General features: G+C 37.8%; 1 non-coding gene across 1 annotated transcript; it reads left to right on the forward strand.

Annotated features, from left to right (window-relative positions):
- The first annotated feature begins 10,358 nt into the window (after window positions 1–10,358).
- On the forward strand, window positions 10,359–10,465 carry LOC127133153 (small nucleolar RNA R71). Its single transcript, XR_007807146.1, has one exon. It is a non-coding gene; the product is annotated as a small nucleolar RNA R71 (small nucleolar RNA).
- Window positions 10,466–15,854: the final 5,389 nt, after the last annotated feature.

Raw genomic sequence — 15,854 nt, forward strand, 5'->3', positions numbered from 1 at the left:
AGCAGTACAGAGCATATATAAATTAAAACAATAAAATTAAAGAACCTGTAAAATTAATAGAAATCTTGATTATTCCTAGCTTCGATGCTTGAACACTCCACCACAGACTGGTTGGATTTGTTCTTCACAATCTTCGATCAGACAGTAAAATAAAGGCGAAGGAATAAAATACTATGATCTAACGTAAGGTTAGATCCAGTAAAAGTTATACAATAGTTTCCGGTGTAGAAACTATTATGAGAAAGTTAATTGAATGCTTTGAAAATCGACTGGAAAAGAAAAGGAAATAAAAATTGCTAGGAAAGTAGAGTGCTGGAAAATTAAAAAGCAGTAAAAATAATGCACGGTGCCGAAAACTGGAAAATTGAGAGAGCTACAGGGTTCCACCATTGGTCCTATTTATACCACTCCATCAAGTGACCGTTTCTTCCAAAGTCCTTCAGTAGGTTTTCGTCACACGTCAACTGGTCAAGCGAAGAAATAGGTGAACGTGCGTTTGTTACGCGTCAAAGCCAAAAATATAGGAATGGGGTGTGACGCTCGTCACACCTTGTGTGGCGCTCGTAACACTTAGCAGGAGGGCGTGACGCTCGTCACACCTTGTGTGGCGCTCGTCACAGCATCACACCGCCTCTCCTTGTAGTTGTGGGCTGGGCTTTAGTGGATTGCTTTTTATCCTCTTTTTGCACCTCCTTTTCTTTCTTTTTCACGTATGCTTCAAATAGTGTGACCTGAAATAAATAGAAGGGAAATACCAAGTAATATCGAATAATATGAAATAAATCGAATCAAATAATAGTATAATTTAATTAAATCGAGTCCAAAAATGTGATATTATTTCATGTTATCAAACTCCCCCATACTTAGACTTTTGCTTGTCCTCAAGCAAGATACAATGTATAAATCGATTTGTAATATTAGTCAGATGAAATTTCAAAACACACATCAATTCGTACCAGGTTGCAAGTAAATCTTGTTTTAGGAATAACCTGAGCTTAATCTCGACATCAACAACTACCGTTACAACCTCAGATAACCCCATCTTATGCAAACCAGTTCGAGTCACGCTATTGTATCTATCCTAGTTCTTTTACTCTTATTTCACCCGTTTTCATTCTAGCGAAATCACATTAAGCCCTTTATCTTTTCACGCACATAGTGGAGTAACCGGTTAGCGATTCTGATTCCCTTTTTAGCTGGAAGTTCTGGTACATATGGTGGATAACTTCGTTATTTTATCCATTGTAAATTGCGGGGGATCAGACCGTAGTCCGCGCTACCAAGTTCAGCACCAGAAACCTGCTGAACCAACTCATAATGGATCTTTCATATCGTGCTTTTGTAGGGTCCGCAACCTTTGGATTAAATGATCTGGTAAGGATCATCTAACTTAATTAGTGCATTTCCTTATATATATATATATATATATATATATATATATATATATATATATATATATATATATATATATATATATATATATATATATATATATATATATATATATATATATATATATATATATATATATATATATATATATATTTTTGTTTTTGTTTTGGGAATCATTCACTTATATTCATCGGCTCTCCACGTAGTTTGCTATTAAGATGGTGCCGACTTCTCGTATAAACTACTTGGGGTTACTATAAAACTAAAAGTTCAAGGGATTGGTATAATAGGTACTTTTCCCGATCTAACATGTTGAGGTTTTTAGAGCGTTGGGGCGGTAATTATTTTCGTCTTAATTTTACTCAAGTTTGATAAAATAAGCAACCTTTATACTTATTGAGTGTGTTAAGTGTTAAAATTTTTTTTTTTTTTTTTGGCTCAAGAAAATTGAGGGGAAAAGATAATACAAAATTTTTACACTAGGGACTCGACTTAAAATATATTATATTATATTTAGATAAAGGAAATAATAATGAAAGGGAAGATAACATACTTGAAAGAGGAATGTTGGAAAAGAAATAATCATAACGGAAACAAAGTTTCCCCCCATACTTAAATGAAACATTGTCCCCAATGTTTTAAAGAAAAGCGAAAAGAAAGGAAAATAAAATAAATATGCTCAATTTTGCCTGCGTCCTCTTGTTCTCGGGCCCGGTGAGCGTTGACGTACTTCCAAGTCATCAAACCTGTTGAGCAAATCAGTGAACCGCTGGTCGGTTATTGCATTCCTTGCTTCCTGTTGATGTTGCATCTGGCGCATCAGTTGCATCACTTCGTTATTTTGCGCATGCATGGCATCAATAGCATCCATGATGTCATCATTAGTTGCTGGCCTTCTTCTTCGAGGACGTCGGGAGGATGGACCAGTTGCATTATCGGAAGGGTTAAGCGGGGCTGACTGTTGTTCAAGACCTTGATCACCTTGCTCCATTTCTTCAAACTCGTCCGGGGCCGGGTTTCCTTGTGTAGGCTCGGTAGCTTCGGGAGCATTAAGGTCGTAGATGAATCGGTCGGGGTTGGTGACATCTGTGAGGGCAATGTTGGGTAGAACAACGCTTGGGACTTCTTGGTTATTCACCATAAGATAATACCTTCCGCCTACCCTATTTTTGATTAATCGGCTGGAGCGACAATAGCTTATATCCATAAATAGGGGTGGGAGAGGTTGTAAATTTTGAAGTCGGTCCCCTAGATTCAAACCAAGTGCTATGGAGGTTATTAATCCTCCAATCACGAAAGGTTGGCGGCCTCTAGCACATAGGGTGCGGATATGGTGAAATAAGAAAGAAGCGGCGTTTACCTTTGTATCCATTGCAAAGACGCAGTGGAGGAAGAATAATTCCTTGGAATTGACTTTGTTGTTGTTGGGTTGACCGAAAATGGTGTTTTGCAGAATGCGGATAAAATACCGGATGGTTGGGTTATGTATGTGTGAAGCAAGTAGTGCATCCCAATTATCGGTTTCCACACCAGATATTTTTCTAAAGAGGTCGAAGGCGTTTATGGGCCACTGTGAGTTCGGAGGGATTCTTGGGTGGACTTGGTCTCCTACAGGGAACTGTAGCATGGCACTCAACTGATCCTGGGATAGTGAGTACTCGGTGTTGAACATGCGGAAAGTTGCGGTACCAGTTAAGTACTCGTCTTCACCGGTTGGAGTGGTGTATGAATAAGAACTTAAAAATTCTAAGGTGAGTGATGGGTAGGTAGGTTGATTGTGTGTGCAAAGAAAAGTTAAATCAGCAAGCCGAAGCATCCATTGCACACCTTGAAGTAATCCTAACTCTTGTAAACAATTTAAATCAGGATACCTGGTAGAGATGACACCTCGTTGTTGAAACCGATCGAATTGCTCTCGTTGATAGTTATCATCTTCGGATCGGAAGATGATATTTCTGAATTGTTGGTTTTCCGCCATATTGATAGGTGGATTGTAAGAAGGAAAGAGGATGCAAATGTATTTGTATAGAGTGGTTTGTTGGAATGATGTGGTTTAGGGAGAAATGGAGTGTAGGTATTTATAGGAATTTTTTTTGGAAGTTAGAAGAGGAGTGGGTGAGAGAAAAATAAATATGGAGGAATGTGAGTGGGATGGAGTAAAGAGGTGAATGAATGGGGAAAATAAAAAGGTGGGGGGGGGGTAACGGTCGTGTCCCCAACTGTCACCAACGTTCACCTATTCTAGAGTTGTCACGCTCGTGACAGAAGGTGTTACGGGCGTCACATGCACTTGCGTGACGACCGTGATGGCTTGTGTGATGCTCGTCACACCAGTCAGCTTGCAACGGTCACTTACGTGGGTGCTTCATAATATGTTTTTATTATTTTATTGTTTTTATTTTGTTTTGTTTATGTTTATTATATTTTGCTATTGTTATATTTTTGAACTGCCATGCATGCTACTATACTACACACCATAATGTATATATATTTTTCTCTAATAGGCTATGTAAGTAGCATACAGTAAATATCATTATTGATAATTGTAGATACTGCATGAATCAAAATAAAATAAAATTGAACCAATAGTGCAATAGCTTCATAAAATAAACATAATGTAACATTTGAAGGTAAAAGAAAACATGGAAAAACAAATACTAAGATTAAAACAATGTTAAATGAAACTATAGATTCCCTAAAACTAAAACTAATTAACTAAAAACTTCTAGCAACTTGCAGGATCTCTGGCCGGAGGAGCAAAGGAATTGACACGGCGGTCCAACTCGAGAAAATGATTTGTCATAGTGCTCATGTATTGCAGAATTTCATGTCCCATCATATTTAACTCCTCTCTCATGGCAGCTTGTTCTGACATCAAAGCTTGAATAGCGGTATTATAATCATTTCCGGGCAGATGATGTCTAAGATCAGGTATTGCTGATTCTGCGGACGGAATAGGATGAGGTGGAGAGGCTGCATCGTGGTAACCAGTTGGTGTCTGTGGATCAGACTCGGCATAAGGAATCTGGTCGTCACAAATCTCATAGTCTTGGATGGATTCAACAGATCTAACAGGAGAAGGTATTCCATCCAGGTTGTAAAGCCAATTGTTTCGGTCATGAACACTAGTCATCGGACTAGGCATTGTGAATAGGTAAACAACTTGGTTATTAATTACTAATTCAAACTCTTCAGGTCCCAGATTTCTGATAAACAAAGTGTTGAAAAGGAAATGTATGTTCATAGACTCGATGCCACAAAAAGGGTTCGAGTCAAGCATGGGTTGGCGCAATCCAATAGCATTGGCAATCATGGTTATCAATCCTCCTATTTGAATCGGTGCACGGTCAACTTGAATAAGGCGGTCGAAACTCGCCAACATATAGGTGGCACCATTCACTGGACGGTTCTGGGAAGCACAGAATATTATGAAGAGTTCATCACGTGATACTGTGGTAATGTTTGATCTCTTTCCAAAAAGAGTGTGTGCTAGGATTTTGTGGAAATAGCGAAAAGCCGGGTTATGTATGTTTCTAGAGAGAAACTCATGTTCCTCAGGGTCGTCATTACCCGTCAAACTTCCCCAAAAATGTTCAAGCTCTCTATATTCAAAAAGCTCTTCTTGGCTCACGGTGAATGTATCAAAAGAGGTAGGGAACCCTAAAAGGTTAGTAAACTCTTGAATGTTAAACTGATACTCCATATTGAACATCCTGAATTGAATGAAACCTCGGTTTATTCCTTTTCCATGGTTTGGTAAATAGATCAGGGAGCTAAGGAATTCTAGAGTTAGCCTTCGGTAAGTAACAAATTGTCTGCGAATAGGAGTGGTTTCCCACCCTATTTGATTCAGCAGATACAGGACACTATCTCTTAGCCCAAGTACGATCATTGCATCTTCATCAGCATAGAAGGTTGGGTGCATCTCTCTTTCTCAGAAAGTTCTTCAAATTTTTGTCTCTGAGCTCTCCCTCTGAATTTGATACCCATACGATCAATTTGTCCCATCAGGTTAGTGTTAACTAAAGAAAAGAAAAAACAAGAATTTAGTCAGGGATTGGCCAGATGCCGAAAGAAGAAAAGAAGAAAAGTTTTATAAAATAAAATAAATGAAGAATCAATACTAAATAAAATCAAAAGAATAATCAAAGAAAAGATAGTAAAAATTTGTGGGTTGTCTCCCACGAAGCGCTTTGTTTAATGTCGCAAGCTCGACATAAAACTAGTAAATGTTAATCTATAGATTTAGGAGACAATACGTCTAATTTCAGGACTTGCGAGTCTTCATTGTTTTCATCATAGTGATAATGTTTCAGACGCTTCCCGTTTACGATAAATGTTTCCATAGATTTTCCTTTAATTTCCACTGCTCCACTAGGGAAAACATTAGTGACTTGGAAAGGGCCTGACCATCTAGAGCGTAGTTTTCCTGGGAATAACTTAAGTCTAGAGTTAAACAAAAGGACTACATCGCCTTGTTTGAAAGTTTTCCTTGATATGCGCTTATCATGCCATTTTTTCGTTCTTTCCTTGTAGATTCTGGCATTTTCGTATGCGTCTTGTCTAAGTTCTTCTAATTCGTTTATATCAAGGATTCGCTTTTCACCGGCGGCCTTATAGTTTAAATTTAAAATTTTAATAGCCCAATAGGCCTTATGTTCTAATTCTACCGGGAGGTGGCAAGATTTTCCGTAAATAAGCCTAAATGGGGTTGTTCCTATGGGGGTTTTGTAAGCAGTTCGATAAGCCCATAAAGCTTTAGGTAATTTTGATGACCAGTCTTTTCTCGACGTGGCGACTGTTTTTTCCAATATCTGTTTAATTTCTCTGTTAGACACTTCCACTTGTCCACTGGTTTGAGGATGGTAAGGTGTCGCTACTCGATGTTTTACACCATACTTAAACAATAGTTTTTCGAGTATCTTAGATATGAAATGCGATCCACCATCACTGACTACTATTCTTGGGACACCAAATCTTGGAAAGATTATATTCTTAAAGAGTCTAGTTACTACTCGTGTGTCATTTGTTGGAGAAGTTATAGCTTCAATCCATTTTGATACGTAGTCAACCGCTACGAGTATGTACTTGTTACCGAAAGAAGGTGGAAAAGGTCCCATGAAATCTATTCCCCACACGTCGAAAATCTCTACTTTCAAAATTCCCTTTTGTGGCATCTCGTCACGTCTAGATATGTTTCCTGTGCGTTGACATCTATCACATTTCTTGACAGCAGCATGCACATCCTTCCATATGTTTGGCCAATAAAGACCGGCTTGTAGGATTTTAGAGCAGGTCTTGGATGTACTTGCGTGTCCACCATAAGGAGCGGAATGACAATGTTGGATTATACTTTCTATCTCTTCTTCAGGTATACACCGACGAAAGATACCATCGGGGCCTCTTTTGAAAAGTAAAGGGTCGTCCCAATAATAATATTTTATGTCATGGAAGAATCGTTTCTTTTGTTGGTAGGATAAATCAAGTGGAACCATCCCGGCGGCTAAATAATTGACAAAGTCGGCGTACCATGGTGTAACGCATACAGCCAAGGTGGTCTCTACCCGTTCATCAACTCTATTTTCTTCCAAATTAGCTATAAGTTTATCGTACGAGAAGTCATCGTTGATCGATGTTCTTTCCGGTTCCAGATTTTCGAGTCTAGAAAGGTGATCTGTTACTACGTTTTCAGTTCCTTTTTTATCTTTGATTTCCAAATCAAATTCTTGTAACAACAAGATCCACCTTAGGAGTCTAGGTTTAGCGTCCTTTTTTGTTAGGAGGTACTTAATGGCAGCGTGGTCAGTGTAAACGATTATTTTTGCTCCGACCAAGTAAGAACGAAATTTATCTAGTGCAAATACTACTGCTAGAAGTTCTTTCTCGGTCGTGGCGTAATTCATTTGTGCTTCATCTAGAGTTCTACTTGCATAATATATGACATGAAGATTTTTATCCTTTCGTTGTCCTAAAACAGCGCCTACGGCGTAGTCACTTGCATCACACATTATTTCGAATGGTTTATTCCAATTCGGAGTCTGCATTATGGGCGCGGAGATCAATGCTTCTTTAAGCGTTTGAAATGCTTCTAAACATTTATTGTCGAAGATGAATTCAGCATCTTTCATTAATAATCCGGTTAAAGGTTTAGTTATTTTAGAGAAATCGTCGATAAAAACCGCCATGTCCTAAGAAGCTTCGTACTTCTCTCGCAGTTTTCGGAGGTTGAAGGTTTTCGATTACTTCTATTTTGGATTTGTCTACTTCAATTCCTCTATTTGATATGATGTGTCCTAAAACAATTCCTTCTTGTACCATAAAGTGACATTTTTCCCAATTAAGTACTAGGTTTACTTTTACACATCGTTCTAGAACTCTTTCTAGGTTTTCAAGACATTCTTCGAAACTTTGCCTGCATACGAAAAAGTCATCCATAAAGACTTCCATGATGTTTTCAAGAAAATCGGCGAATATCGCCATCATGCACCTTTGGAAGGTTGCAGGAGCATTGCACAAGCCAAACGGCATTCGTCGATAAGCGAAGGTACCAAAAGGACATGTGAACGTTGTCTTTTCTTGGTCATCAGGATGAATTGGTATTTGAAAGAAGCCTGAGTAACCGTCCAGATAGCAGAAATGAGAATGTTTGGCTAATCGTTCTAACATCTGGTCTATGAATGGTAAAGGAAAATGATCTTTTCGGGTTGATTTGTTTAGCTTTCTATAATCAATGCACATTCTCCATCCCGATTCGATTCGTTTGGTTATAGTTTCTCCTTTTTCATTTTCGATAACTATTATACCTCCTTTCTTTGGTACTACGTGTACAGGACTAACCCATTTGCTATCGGATATAGGATATATGATACCTGCCTCTAATAACTTCGTTACATCCTTCTTCACTACCTCACTCAGGATCGGGTTTAATCTCCTCTGATGTTCCCTAGAAGTTTTACAGTCTTCTTCTAGCATGATGCGGTGCATACAAATAGAAGGACTTATCCCTTTTAGATCGGTGATGTTGTATCCTAGTGCGGTCGGATATTTTCTTAAGATATGTAAGAGTTTTTCGGTTTCGAGTTTTCCTAGGTCTGCATTGACTATCACGGGTCGTTCAAGTTCCGAGTCTAGGAATTCATATCTCAGATTTTTGGGAAGTGTTTTCAGGTCTAGGGTAGGTTTCTTAAGGCATTGCGTAGGATCCGATGTTACTGCTAAACATTGGTTCAGTCTGTCTTCTACACGACAGTCAGTTAATTCGTCATTTTCTAATTCTGTTTCTTTTATGCATTCATCGATGATATCCATGAAGTAACATGTGTCTTCTATTGCAGGTGCTTTCAAAAATTTGGAAAGAATGAATTCAATTTTCTCTTCTCCTACTTCGAAAGTGAGTCGTCCTCGTTTTACGTCTATGATAGCACCGGCGGTTGCTAAGAAAGGTCTTCCCAATATAATGGGGGTAAGTTCATCTTCTCTTATGTCCATAATTATAAAATCGGTTGGGATGTAGAATTGACCTATGCGCACGGGAACGTTTTCAAGAATTCCTACGGGATATCTAACGGAACGATCTGCTAATTGCACAGACATTTATAGTCTCTTGCATTTCAAGTCTCTTGCATATGGACAAGGGCATAACACTAATGTCGGCTCCTAAATTGCATAAAGCTTTGTCTATGACAAATTTTCCTATGTGACAGGGTATAGAGAAACTACCAGGATCTTTAAGTTTAGGAGGCATATTCTGGATTATAGCGCTACATTCAGCAGTGAGTGTAACGGTTTCGCTATCTTCAAGTTTCCTTTTATTAGAAAGAATTTCTTTTAAGAACTTAGCATACGAGGGCATCTGTGTAATAGCTTCTGTGAAAGGAATGGTGACGTTTAATTGTTTCAGTAGGTCAACAAATTTTTTAAATTGGCCCGCGTCTTTGGTTTTAATTAGCCTCTGAGGATAAGGGATAGGTGGTTTGTAAGGCGGTGGAGGTACATAAGGTTCTTTCTTTTCTACGGTTTCCTTATTACTCTCTTCCTTTTCCTTAGGTTTATTTTCTTCCTCAGTTGACTTTTTAGAGTTTTGGTTTTCAATTCTTGGATCAGATGGTCCTTCTACCTCTGTTCCACTTCTTAATATAATTGCATGAGCGTGGCTTTTCGGGTTAGGTTGGGGCTGTCCAGGAAATGTACCAGTTGGGGCAGCAGTAGGCGCTTGTTGTTGAGCTACTTGTGAGATTTGTGTTTCCAGAATTTTGTTATGGGTAGCCAGGGCATCTACTTTACTTGCTAGTTGTTTAATTTGTTCGTTAGTGTGTACATTTTGGTTTAAGAAATCTTTATTGGTTTGCTGTTGAGAAGCTATGAAGTTCTCCATCATGATTTCCAAGTTGGATTTCCTAGGAACGTTATTGTTAGGTGTAGATGGGGTCGACTTTTGATATCCAGGAGGTATAGCTGGGGCTTAATTGAGAGCTTGTCCTGGTGCGTATAAGGCATTGTTACTCTTATATGAAAAATTAGGATGGTTCTTCCAGTCTGAGTTATAGGTATGCGAGTAAGGATTTCCTTGAGCATAGTTCACCTGCTCTGCTTGGATTCCTGTTAGGAGTTGACAATCTGTAGGAGTGTTACCTTGGATTCCACAGACTTCGCAATTTTGAGTTACGGCAACCACGGTGGCTGGAGGTGATACATTTAAACTTTTAATTTTCTGGGCAAGAGCATCCACTTTTGCATTAACATGATCAAGGCTATTTATCTCGTACATGCCAGTTTTTGTTTGAGGTTTTTCTACCATTATTCTGTCGCTTCCCCACTGATAATGGTTTTGGGCCATGCTTTCGATAAGTTGATAAGCGTCAGCGTAAGGTTTATCCATAAGCGCACCACTTGCGGCGGCGTCTATTGTTAATCTTGTGTTGTATAAGAGACCATTATAGAAGGTATGGATTACTAACCAGTCCTCTAAACCATGGTGTGGACAAAGTCTCATCATGTCTTTGTATCTTTCCCATGCTTCAATAAGAGACTCGTTATCTTTCTGTTTAAATCCATTTATCTGGGCTCTTAACATAGCTGTTTTGCTTGGAGGAAAATATCGGGCAAGAAAAACTTTCTTCAACTCATTCCATGTGGTGACTGAGTTGGAAGGAAGAGACTGAAGCCATCTTCTAGCTTTATCTCTTAACGAGAAAGGAAAGAGACAAAGTCGAATTGCCTCTGAAGTGACACCATTAGCTTTAACAGTATCAGCGTATTGAACAAATACGGATAAATGAAGGTTTGGATCCTCGGTAGGATTTCCAGAGAATTGATTCTGTTGCACTGCCTGTAACAGCGAAGGTTTAAGTTCGAAGTTGTTTGCTTCGATTGCGGGTGGAGTAATACTCGAATGCGGCTCATCTTGCGATGGAGCGGCGTAATCTCGAAGAGCACGAGCTGGTTCTGCCATCTCGGGTATCGGCGAAGGAAGAAGATTTTTGAGATCAGGAATTTCGATTGGAGGAAGATTGTTTGCAGCACGATACTCCCGAATTCATCGTAAGACTCAGAGATATCGTTCAACGTCGTTGATTCGTAAGTAATACGGTTCGCCTTGTGAGCGAGTGTGTGGCATACAAATCAACGAAAAACAAGAAAAAAAATAAAAAATTGCCTTTGTCTCTACAGCGTAACAGAAGAGTTACGATATCGACTAAATAAAAATCCCCGGCAACGGCGCCAAAAACTTGATCGCGACTTTATGAGTCTATTGGGGTATTAACTGCAAGTGCACAGTCTAATCGCGTAGTAATAAAAGATATCGATCCCACAGGGACTTATGAATCGATATACCGTTTTCTAAGGTTACTTCGTAAAGCTAAGGCGGATGATACTTTGATGATTAGGGGGAAAAGTAAAACTAAAATAAGATCTAGATTAAATATCGAATAACGCGGATATCGGTATGTAGTTCGTCGTAATTAGGGAATCAAATCTTCGTTGGTTTCTTAGTTTTAAAATAAGTCCTTTCATTAGACACTATTGATTAAAAATCTTTTCTCAAACTCTCGCTCTGTTGAATAGACTATAATTTTACCTTAACGTACGCTCTCACTATTTAGTTAAAACTAAAATCACTTTTTGAAAACAATAGAATCTATAGAAACTCTTTTTAAGAAAATGCTAACCATCTAAACACCCTCGTCTCAAACTCTCGCTCTGTTGACTTAGATTATATGATTAAACTTAAACGCTTAACTCTCGTCCTCACATTTAACCTTTAAAAATACTTTTTGAAAATGATTAGAATTTAATTAACTCTAAAAATTGCTTTCGCCCTGATTTAAAATTAATGTCCAATTTACACTGTCCAGTTAAAAGCTCAAACCGTCGTTCTATTGATTTTAACTTCTTTATGTCTTTTACTCTCGTACAAAAACTTTGGTATTAACCCTGTAAATTGAGACCATAAAAAGAGTGACTATATCTTTAAATAAATTTAAACCAACTTAGTTTTGATTCCTTTATTCCGCTTACTTTACATACCGATACCTAAGTTTATTTAGCCGGACATGCCAAACAAGCCTAAACAATAATTATGCTTAAATACAGCCATGTCAGACAAACAGTATAGATAAACAGCAGTACAGAGCATATATAAATTAAAACAATAAAATTAAAGAACCTGTAAAATTAATAGAAATCTTGATTATTCCTAGCTTCGATGCTTGAACACTCCACCACAGACTGGTTGGATTTGTTCTTCACAATCTTCGATCAGACAGTAAAATAAAGGCGAAGGAATAAAATACTAAGATCTAACGTAAGGTTAGATCCAGTAAAAGTTACACAATAGTTTCCGGTGTAGAAACTATTGTGAGAAAATTAATTGAATGCTTTGAAAATAGAATGGAAAAGAAAAGGAAATAAAAATTGCTAGGAAAGTAGAGTGCTGGAAAATTAAAAAGCAGTAAAAATAATGCACGGTGCCGAAAACTGGAAAATTGAGAGAGCTGCAGGGTTCCACCATTGGTCCTATTTATACCACTCCATCAAGTGACCGTTTCTTCCAAAGTCCTTCAGTAGGTTTTCGTCACACGTCAACTGGTCAAGCGAAGAAACAGGTGAACGTGCGTCTGTTACACGTCAAAGCCAAAAATATAGGAATGGGGCGTGACGCTCGTCACACCTTGTGTGGCGCTCGTAACACTTAGCAGGAGGGCGTGACGCTCGTCACACCTTGTGTGGCGCTCGTAACACTTAGCAGGAGGGCGTGACGCTCGTCACACCTGGTGTGGCGCTCGTCACAGCATCACAGCGCCTCTCCTTGTAGTTGTGGGCCGGGCTTTAGTGGATTGCTTTTTATCCTCTTTTTGCACCTCCTTTTCTTTCTTTTTCACGTATGCTTCAAATAGTGTGACCTGAAATAAATAGAAGGGAAATACCAAGTAATATCGAATAATATGAAATAAATCAAATCAAATAATAGTATAACTTAATTAAATCGAGTCCAAAAATGTGATATTATTTCATGTTATCAGTAGGGTGCAAAACATGTACATGTGAGATTTTCAAAATTGGCCAAAGTTCAAGCCCTTCCGTTTTAATGATGAAAGATCCAAATGACAAAATCTTCAATATAAAAGTTGTATATCTTTTCAAGACACTCAATTTGGGATCAAAGTTTGCATCATTTGGATTTTCGATGAAGAAGTTATGGGCACTTGAAGTTGGACTTTTTCACATTTCAATGCCTTTGGTCCAAAGTGACCTATAATGTTTTTCATTATCATATGTATTTATTTTGAGATTTTGAAATTTTTCTCAACATAACATTTGAAGTATACATCTTAATCTTTCCAATGCATTTGATCCCACCTCAAAATAATGAAAACTTAAGGAGTTATGTCCTTCGTAAGTTGACCCAAAATTAGGGTTTCAGTCAAAATGACCTATAATGTTTTGGAATGGATGATGACCTTCCAAGCTTAAAATAAATTTTTGATGAACATTAAATTTGTGCATATGGTCCTTAAGAACATTGTTTCTCTTGGGGTAATCTCCATTTGACAAACACATAAAAAGTTAGGTCTCAGTGTATTTCAAAATAGTCAGATGAATTGACTGATCAACTTCTCAAGTCCAAACCTCATATCTTGATGAATTGATGATTGAGGACACTCATATAAGTTAAAATATGCATGAAATGATGAATTAAAGAACTTCCCTTGATTTCATTTGATCAAAGGTTGAGGTTGCTTCATGAGCAAGGCACAGTTGATGAACAAATGAATTAGGGTTTCCTTGGGAAACAAACCTCAAACCCTTTGGTTTGATTTGATCAAAATGATGAATTGAGATACTTGGGAGGCATATTTGATGGATGAGAGCTTTGGGAACCATTGGCATGCTTGTTTTCATCTTCAATTGGCCCTATCAATGCACATAGGATCTCCTAGAAGCTTTGGATCTTGTGACTGCTCAAGCTACAAACAAGAGATGTTAGTGACATATTTTTGTGCTTTTGGTTAGTAAACAAAAATGAGAAAAGCAATAATATACAATTCAAGAATGCTTGGTGATCTCAACCAAACTCTCAAGAGATCCCACCCAAAGGTAAGGAGCCAAGATGCTTATGATCCTTGAGGCAATGCCAATGCAATATTATGATGCCATGAGGGATCTTAGGGTCAAAATTGGGGTCTTACAATTATCTCTTAATACCAGTTCTCGTCTGGTAAATTATCTCTTAATACCAGTTCTCGTCTGGTAAATTATCTCTTAATACTAGTTCTCGTCTGGTAAATTATCTCTTAATACCAGTTCTCGTATGGTAAATTATCTCTTAATACCAGTTCTCGTCTGGTAAATTATCTCTTAATACCAGTTCTCGTCTGGTAAATTATCCCTTAATACCAGTTCTCGTTTGGTAGGTCACTTATTTCGATACCAGTTCTCGTCTGGTAGTCAATTATTTTCACCAGTTCTCGTCTGGTAGCCTACTTTAAAAATCAGTTCCTGTCTGACAAACAAAAACAAATTCAATCCCGTCTGACATTTCAATTATTTTCTCCAGTTCTCGTCTGGTAACATATCCTTCAAGTTTTGTCCTCATCTGGCAGTTCCCATTTAAAGTCCAACCTCATTGGCAGTCAAGAATTAAACCCTATAAAAACATCCAATTACCCAATTGCATTCCCACATGCATCACACGAATCATCCATACATGGTTTTCCTACCAAATTGAAAATTCAAAAAAAACACAGTCATATCAATCATCAACATACTCATGCATAACACTCACACAAAATGGGAACTTCAACAAAATAAAAATCATTCACGTTCCTACATGCACAGCCGAATATCCCCAACAATTGCGTACTTGCGTGCATCTCATGCATCATCCCATGCATGGTATTCCCACTTAAAGTGGAACATCATATAAAAATCAAATGTAAAATATCAGGATCCAAGGTCATTCATGTGTATCTTGGATATTTCTCATTTCCAAATAAAGTTATTACCCTGCATGTGCTCGTGGAATCATTTTCCAGTAAGCCATTTTCTTTCAACTTTATGATTAATAATGACATTCCCAACATTTTCTTTGCTATCATTGCTCCCCAAGCAGAGGTTACCCTAAAAAGTCTTTTATGAGCTTTTTCCCCTGCAGAGCATTTCCAGTATGTCTCCCTCAAAAGGAGTCTTTTCTTAAAATTCCCCCAACAAACGAATATTCGAGATACTGCTTCATTCATCTGAAGAATCTTATATCTCTATTTGAGATACTGCTTCATCAATTTGAAGAGTCTCATTTCATATTTTTAAGAGATACTGCTCTAAGTATCCTCGGAGAGTCTTAGATTCAATTAAGGTATCATTCCCTTGTTCGGAATATCTTAATTCTATCATATAAGATGCTGCTTTGACTCGATACAGAGAGTCTCATTTTTACTATTTGAGATACTGCTTCATCAATATGAAGAGTCTCATTTCAGATTTTTTAGAGATACTGCTCTAAGTATCCTCGGAGAGTCTTAGATTCAATTAAGGTATCATTCTCTTGTTTGGAATATCTTAATTCTATCATATAAGATGTTGTTTCGACTCGATACAGAGAATCTCATTTTTACTGTTTGAGATACTGCTTCATCAATATGAAGAGTCTCATTTCAGAGATACTGCTCTAAGTATCCTCGGAGAGTCTTAGATTCAATTAAGACATCATTCCTTTGGTCTGGAATATCTTAATTCTATCATATAAGATGCTGCTTCGACTCGATACAGAGAATCTCGTTTTTACTGTTTGAGATACTGCTTCATCAATATGAAGAGTCTCATCTCAGATTTTTTAGAGATACTGCTCTAAGTATCCTCGGAGAGTCTTAGATTCAATTAAGGTATCATTCCCTTGTTCGTAATATCTTAATTCTATCATATAAGATGCTGCTTCGACTCGATACAGAGAATCTCATTTTTAC

This window comes from Lathyrus oleraceus, chromosome 3 (assembly GCF_024323335.1).
Source record: "Lathyrus oleraceus cultivar Zhongwan6 chromosome 3, CAAS_Psat_ZW6_1.0, whole genome shotgun sequence".
NCBI lineage: Eukaryota > Viridiplantae > Streptophyta > Magnoliopsida > Fabales > Fabaceae > Lathyrus > Lathyrus oleraceus.